Source organism: Octodon degus, unplaced genomic scaffold (assembly GCF_000260255.1).
Source record: "Octodon degus isolate 3935 unplaced genomic scaffold, OctDeg1.0 scaffold00074, whole genome shotgun sequence".
NCBI classification, from domain to species: domain Eukaryota; kingdom Metazoa; phylum Chordata; class Mammalia; order Rodentia; family Octodontidae; genus Octodon; species Octodon degus.
Window position 1 is genome coordinate 4173077 of NW_004524650.1, and position 9086 is coordinate 4182162.

Here is a 9086-nt window from a genome sequence, read left to right on the forward strand (position 1 = left end):
TATCAATGTTCTCTTATCTGTTAGTGAAAATTTGAATAAAATTTCAGAATTAGTTAAAATCTGTTGACTAACTTTGAAGTAAATCATTGAGAAGAAGAGAAACAGTAGGTACATGATATATATTTAGAACGTGGAATAATAGATTTAGGATACAATATGAAATTTTATTGAGAGATTGGTTCTGGCTTTGATAGAGAAAAATACTTCTTTTAAATATAAACAAAAATAGATTTTAAAGGGTTAAACAGCACAGTGAAGCCAAGAGTAGCAAGATGTGGAATATATCTCCAAATTAAACTCTCAATTCTGTGTTCTATTTCCTTTCACATACAGATTAAGGAGCTCAGAAGCTACTGGAATAATTTAGAACTGGAGATATAGACTGTGTAAGTCATTGCTATATAGCAGCTAATTAAATTTGAGGTTGTGGATATGCCACTTAAAATAATTTTAATTTCAAATGAGGTATTAAAGGCACACCATAATTGCATTAACATGATTGTCATACACAAACCCTGAAATTTTTAGTAATTTCCAGATGACATATCAATTACCTTTGATATGATATGGTATATTTGGCATCTGACTCTCATCACTGGGCATGCAAGAGCCTCATTTATCTTCTCTTCTCTGTCCTTCTAGCAATCCAATAAACACCAATAAAAAAATTTCCAAATCTGAAACCAGAAAATTGACTATGGCTAGCATTTATCTCCATTCCTTACCACTTCCCCAACCCCTTTCCCTCTGAAGCAGACACTCCCCTGAATTCCTGCTTTAATGCTCTGGCATGGATTATGCTTTTGATGGGAGACAGCTACTTCCTGCTGTGGAAAAATGTAAACGTGCTACCATGAATATTTTTTATACATCAATAGCATCATTTTTAATTGTTTACTCAAGAATGCACATTTTAGATGAGAAGCTAAAACTGTGTTCATTGTAATTTTTGATAACAGCTTTTATACATAGTTGTACATTTTTACTAGTAGTATATGAAATTTGAATTACACATTACTTCAACATGTAAAACTTTGTGCGGCTAAATAATGATATGTTATGAGGTTTTTGTTCCATTTCCTTAATGATAATGAGGTTGGACACTTTTTTTTGTTTATTGGCCAGTTTAGATATTTTCTAGGATTTTTCTGCCTTTCTTTCATAGATTTTATAGGTTTGTAAATCAGTTTTACAATTTCTTGATATAAATTTTTCATATATATATATATATATATAATTTTAGAGAGAAATTTAAAAATCACCACTTTTATTCAGTATTGTTCCAGAAGCATCAGCCAGAACAGCTAGACAAGAGAGAAATAAAAGGAATAATGAATGGAAAAGAAGAAATGAAATTATCATTATTCCCAGATGACATGATATGCTACACAGAAGACCCCAAAATCTCCACTAAGAGACTCATAGACTTGATAACCAAATTCAGTAGCATAGCTGGATGCAAAGTCAACTCTCAAAAATCAATAGTATTCCTACACACAAACAACAAACTCACTGAAAAAAAATTGGGGAAACCACACCCTTCATGATAGCATTCAAAAACGATAACAAAGAAATATTTAGGAATGAATCTTACAAGTAAAAATTCTATGTAGTGATAATTATAGTGCTCTGAAAAAAGAAACTAAAGAGGATTTCACAAAATGCTCATGGATATGAAGAACCAATATCGTGCAAATAGTCATACTCCCAAAACTGTTATGCAGGTTTAATGCAATCCAAATCAAAATAGCATTAGCATACCTCACAGATCCTTAGAAAACATTTCTAAAATGCTTCTGGAACCAGAAGAAAACTAGAAGAGGAAAAGCAATCTTGGGCAACAAAGGCAAGGTGGGAGGCATTATAATCCCTGACTTGAAATTTTACTACAAAGCTATTGTGATAAAATCAGTATGGCACTGGCAAAAAACCAAACCAAACCAAAATAAAACAAAAAACAGACCCAAGGATCAATGAAACAAATTAGAATATGCAGACACAACTACAAACACACTCAGCCACCTTATCTTTGACAAAGAAATAAAACATGTTCACTGGAAGAAAGATAGCCTCTTTAATAAATGGTGGTGCATAAACTCTTTCCATTTGCCAAAGGCTAAAATTAGACTCATGTCTATCACCATGCACAAAATTACAGTCAAAAGGCACCAAAGATTTAAGTATTAAAACTGAAACACTAAATGTTCTGAAGGAGAAAGTAAGTAGAAATCTTCAACACATTGGGGTAAAGAGTTCATGAACAGTAACCAAACTGCACAGGAAACACTTCAAAATCAACAAGTAGGATCTCATCTCATTAAAAGGTTTTTATACATCAAAAGAAATAACCAACAGAGTTAAAGAAAACTCTACAAATTGGGATAAAATTTTCACATGTGTTTTATTGATGCGAATTCACAATTACCATTTTTTTCCATTATACACTTTGCTGCACATGTGTGTATGTATGTGTGCATATCATGTATAAGACGTCTCTGTTTCCAGTACCAGCTTTATCATATTTTCTTCACAGTCTTTGGTCCAAGGAGGCACCTAATTTCAAGTATAGTTTCATATAATTAACTGACATGTTTTCTGTCAGTTTTTCTGGGTTTGGTTGGAAATGTCATACAGAGAGGATCTCAGCAGTCTTCCACGGCTTCATTTTCAATCTAGAAGTTGTGCCTTCCTTCTCTAGTGACGTAGTTGCTCTCATCTAGTCTCACAGCTTTAGGAACTGTTTATGAGATGAACATTTCCAAATTTGGCCCAGATATGTAGCTTAGAATTTGTGCTAGGTTCCAAACTTACAAGTTTAACTTTTTCATGACGTGTCCTTTTCTCTGGGGTGGGGTCAGAAATAAGATTATCTCTTTCCTGGGCTTTGTGTGCTCTCCATTAGCACAGATATAATAATGTAAAAAGTGATCACATCATCTTTATTTATTTTATTAAAAATTATCTCAAAAAACAAAAGAATTCCTAATATAAACTTACCTAAAATTATAGAATTGATCCAAGCTGTGCTGTTCTGTGTGTGCTGCTTAAATTCATACAAACCTAGCTCATGCTAATCCAAGACTGCACTTGGCTTCCACCACAGCTCCAAAACAAGAATTTGTGTTCATAGAGACAGGTGCAGTGCCTGGGAATGGGCCTTAGGAGGATGGCTTCACCTTCTTTCCTTGACAGCTCCCTAGGGCTGTCACAGTGGGTTGAATGGAAAAGGAGTTCAAACAATATATAGGTCCAGAACCTCAGGTCTTCTAGCATTAAGAAACTAGAGGACTAAAAAAACAGGTACGGGAAAAAATTAAATAAGAAACTCAAGGGACTTTGCTTACCCTCTGTGGTAAGCAAAGATACTATTGAGCTGTGAACATTCAAGGTTTTTATTTTTAGTGATACTTTTTATGTCCCTTTCAGATTTGAGTAGTGAATATGTTAGTTATGCTACTTCTATCCAACTGGGTAAAAGTCTATGTATAAATAAGTTTAAAAATTCATTTTGTTCATCAGAGAAGAAAGTGGAGCACCTGGTCTGTTACCTTCATTATCTACCTACAATCTCTCTGTATTTGCACAAAGGGGAAACCTGGTATATTGAGTCCTGTGAAATGTTGTATGTTGTATTCTTCATGGACATAAGAACGACTTACAGATTGGTACTGATCTACCACAAAGAGTTTATTGTCGTCAGGGTTTATAAAACAAAAGATTTAATACAGGACACATAAGTTATAGGATTATTTATAATATTCATCCAAAGAGTCAAAGGCAAAAGAGTGTAGGAGATCTATCCACACACTAGAGACCTGAAGAATCCAGTTAGATCCCAAGCCAATGTCCATCACAAGTCCAGCTGAAGACCCAGAGTCCATGGCAATGTCCTCTATGAGTCCAGCTGGAGGTCTAGAGCCCACAACAATGTGTCATGCAAATTTGAATCAAGGATCTGCAAAGAGAAGGCCAAAAGACGAATAGTGGAGACTTGAAAAGCTTGCCAGCAGGATGAAGGATCTGTGTGAGCAAGCCAAGATCCTGGATGTGCATGGGAACCGGGAAGTGACAAAGTATGGTCCAGAGCTCCCCCAGGGGTAATCACAGCCATCAGTGACAGTGAGGACCTGAACTCCTCTAATGATAACAAAGCTGAGTTCTTATCAGGCCAGTGTGAGCAGCTTCTCCAGGAGAATCAATAGCACCATCTTCCCTTCCAGTTTTCCTTTTATGCTGTTGGCAACAATCCTTAGGTGGGCCTTCCATGCCTATAACCACACTGATTGAATTCAGCTGGGTGTTACAAATCGACCATAGAATTATTTAAATGAGCATGAGTTTTTCTATGTACATAGAATCAGTTCATACAAATAAACACACTAGGGTTGTTAGATTACTTTTAAATCTAACAGTGACATTATAGGGGTTTTAATTTTTTTTCTAATCCTATCCTTTTCTTCATATTTCATATTTCAGTAATTGGAGCCAACTTTCACACTGCCTTATAGCCAGGAGCCAAGAAAAACCCCAGTTTTCTTACACCTAACCTTTCTGCACTTGGAAATCTCCATGTATTTGTAACATACTCACTACCTTCTTTTTTGGTACTGGGAATCAAACTCATGACCTTGTGCTTGCTAGGCCGGCGCTGTGCTGCTGAGCTGTGCTTGCTGCCCTAATTCTCCTATTGCCACAATCTCAGTTTGGATCACACTGTTGTCTCACTTGGATCATTGCTTGCATTTCCATTTCTTTGAACTGGTCAAGCTTCTAGACAATTCTCCGCACAATAGCTGGGTTGGTAGGTTTAGACAGCAAGCAAAATTAAACCTGTCTCCTACCACAAACTCTTCCAGGGCTTGGCACTGCATTCAAGTAAAATCCAAACTCCTTAATACAGGGCAGAGACCCCTGAATTGATTGGCTTTTGCCTTTGTCACCTTTTGCCACTCTGCCTTTCACCCAGGATGCTTTAGCCAAGCTGATCTTTATTCAGGCACTTGACATGCCAAGGTCTTTCTTATCTACTGGCCCTTGTGCTGACTATTCCTATGCCTGGAATACTTTTCTAGTGCTTTGCATATTTGATTTATTCATATCCTTCAAGTCATAGATTAAAAAGTGTTCACAAAAATATGGATCCTGACCATTTCCTTTGTATTGTAATACCCTGTTTATTTTATTCATAGCCTTTAAAGAATTACATATTTTGTTATGCTAACTGAAGCATGCATAAAGTGTGTGCTTTAATTTTAAGCAGCTATTCCTGGAGGATAGAAGGGACTTAAACTCAGTCAACTTGGGACCTTTTTCCTCCAGTCAGTGGGAAGATGCAAAGTATACTGGAGACCCTCTTGCAGCAGCCCAAATTGTTCTCTCTCTCTCAGTCTGCAGGCCTTGGAACGGCACGCCTCTCCCCTTGGAGGATGCCAGACCAGCAATCAGAGGCCTTGGTCTTGCCCTACCTCTCCACAAAGCCTGAACCTCCTCTTCTTCCAATTTCTAGGGACTGGTTTTATCTGAACAAAAGCCTGACCTCTCTTATTTTCTTTCTCCTCTCCTTTTAGAGAACTAAAGCCAGGAAGCAAACTGAATGTTATTCTTTAAAAAGTTTTTGTTATTATATGTTGTCATGCATAACATTACGTTCATCTTGGGGAACTGGTACATGCACATATCTCATTTCAGTCATGCTTAACTTTACTTTCCCCCTTTGTCCCTTTTCTTTTCTTCTCCAGATCTCCTTCCCCTCTCCAGTTCTTACCAGTTCTCTTTTATTTTAGTCTTTAAGTTGTTTATAATTTTAGCCTAGTTATAGCTCCTTTTGGTATTTTTCTGAAAGAGGTAAAGCCAGCACGTAACAGCGATGCATGCATAGTCATCGAGCAGCACCACTCACCATAGCTGAATCACAAGAGTGGCTTCCACGCCCATCCTCAGACAAGCAGGCAAAGAAAATGGGTTCTACACACACACAATGGAGTCATCCCCACCATGCAGAAGGGTAATTTAGGCCATTTGTGGAAAAGTGGGTGAATCTTGAAACTATAACATTGAGTGAAATAAGTCACACAGACGGCTCCATGCCACATGGCTTCTGTGATATGAGAAACCCAAAATATGACTGTTATTACTTAGCAGTTATGTTTTCCTGCCCAGGTGTCTCCTAGGGCCTAAATAAGAAATGGAAAAGTAAAAAGTGAAAGTTAAAAAAGAATAAATTGCTATCATAAAATATTAACCTACTGAGTGTCACCAACATTTATGCTGGTCTAATTTGTTTATTGCCTATTCTTCTTAAAATATTGGGGTGAATAGATCATATCTACTTCGTTCATCATTTATCTTTACAGTCTGCCACACACAGTAAGTAATCAATAGATGTTTGTTGAAAGTATGAATTAGTGTAATAGGTCGTCTGCTTTACTAATTGATTTCATAAGTCTGTGGTGATATTTTGGCTGTGGGCAAAAAGACTAAAAATTAAGGCACCTAGAATCTTATAAAATTATAATCATTCTTCTAAGAAGGACTCTATTGTCTTTTATTAAGTATAAAAATATTGAAACAGATGTTTTTAATGTCAAAAATATGGCCAGAGGAGTTAAACTTGAATTTTTTACTAACATTTGAACAGATGGCATATGTTTGGGTTTTTTTTTTTAATTTTAGGGAAGGATGCACAGGGTGTTTAGGGTATCACTACTAGATTGGACTTGTGGTGATTCTTCTGTTTACAGCCTCCCAAGTGCTGGGATTGCAGACCTGCACCATCATACCCAGTCTCAATTGCCATCTCAACACTCCCTGGGAGTGGGACCTGCACAGCAGGCAGGGGGATCGAATCCCCAACCCCTGCACTTGCTTGAAGGTGCTTTAATCTGCTGAGCTATTTGGCCGGCCCCCATAATAAATAATTTAGATAAATGTATTTTGAAAACCCGTGAAACAGTGAGTCACTGCAAGTCAAACTGAGAAATAGTGAGGGACTACTGCACATAAAAGAGCATCCTATAGTGGAAGAGAAGGTGTTATTAAGTGCTTATCATATTCTAGGAAGCACATTTGAAATTGTATGGATGCTGCTTAATCATTTCCACAATCCAGATCAAAATTTTATTTTCTTTATTTTATATTCTATGTCCTCATCGAAACCATAAAATATTTTCAATACCTGGTCAAATTTGTACTTTGAGGTGATTAATAAACAACTATGTCCAAGAAAAAGAAAAGTAACTATTAAAATTAAAATGTTATGTAATTATTCTCAGTGACCAATTGTACAAGATCAGAGTGGTAGAAACCTGGATTGGAGCATTTCATTCACAAGTGACTTATGGGATTTCAGTCAGTTGGATAATCAGTAGAAGCAATAAATAGTAAATGCTATTTATTCAGTGGCTGGTGCCTTAACAAGGAAGGAGAAAATATCCCATGAATTCTATGTGTCCTTGTCCACATGTGTATCATATGTACCATTCTGTGTGTTCTACTAGGAGAGCCTGTACAAGGTGGTATGTAATCAGATAAGGAAGGCAGGGTGTTGAAGGGAACTTAATATGACCAGTAGTTGAATGACTGGGTGATGTTTAACTGGAGGGAGAGAGAGAGAGAGAGAGAGAGAGAGAGAGAGAGAGAGAGAATAGGAAAACAATGAAGGCAATAGCTTTTCTTTTTCAGTAATATTCACCTGATATGATTGAAGGTATTGTACGTGCTTATTTTCATTTGCTCTTCACTATAGCCCTGTGGATTTGCTTGTATTTGAAGATTTGGAAGTAAGCAATCTCATTGAAAGATATAAAAAAAAAACCCAAAATTTAAATAATACAAAATTTAAGTAACTTGCTTCAGATCTCACGGTTCAAAATTTTGATGATTTGAAGTTGTGCTATTTTTGCTCTTTATGCCTATCAAGGTATTTTTTTTTCTTTTTTCTTTTTTTGTATGTTAGGGAAGGGTATAGAGAGTGCTCAGGATCTCACGACTAGATTGAACTTGTAGGGAATCCTCCTGTTTATGATCTCCCAAGAGCTGGGATTACAGGTGTGTGCCACCACGCTCAGTCTCAATTGCCATCTCAGCCCACCTTGGGGGCAGGGCCAGCACAGCAGGCCTGGGGATTGAACCTCTGGCTCCTCGGCCCCTACATCTTCTTGCAGGCACTTTAATCCACTGAAGTATTTACTTGCCTTTCCTATCAAGGTTTAAGTTCTAACCCCCAAATTAGAAAAGAGGTAGATTAAGAGAGAAAAAGATTCTGTCTTAGTATTTAAAACAAACAAAATAGCTTTATGTCAATTATAATCATTGAAGATTGGAATGGTCCTCCTTTGAGACAGTGAATGAGTCTTCCTTGGAAATCACTTGTCAGGCTTTTTGGAAAACTGAACACTGTTTAGTGAAGATAATTGTATAAATGGCTTTTACTTCTGTATCTATTGGTAAACACCCATATGCCATGCTAATTAATGAATTTATTCTGGAAAGATTTTGTACAATGTGGATTTTCTCCCATGAAAGACTAATTCCAGAGTATTTCTTTTTCTGCAGTCTTTTTATCTACCTTCTTATAAAATAACTCAAGCCCCTCATCATTTATGGTTCATTTCTGCTTGGGATTTGCAACTGATTTCTGCCCTCAAGTAGCTCAAGTACTTTTGATGGAAAATGAACACATAAATAGACAATTCCTCAACTGTGTCATGAGTTCTGAGACAGAGATGGGCCTAAATTCTGAAAGAACACAGAAGAGAGTTTCTTAATATCTCCCAGTGCAGTGGGCAACCAGGAGAAACATTATTCAGAGAAAGGAATCAGGGTTAACATCAGACTACATGAGCAAAAATCAAAAGCATTTTCTCTAAGCTCAGGAACAAGACAAAAGATGTCCACTCTGTCCACTCGTGTTTACAATAGTGTGTGAAATGTTAGCAGAGAAATTAGGCAAGACAAAAAAATAAAAAGATTAAAAATTGGAAAGGAAGAAGTCAGATTATTGTTATTTGCACATAGCATGATACTTAACATTACATAAAAAACCTACTCCAAAAACATCTCTGTCAGAAGATACTGGCATGATGTAA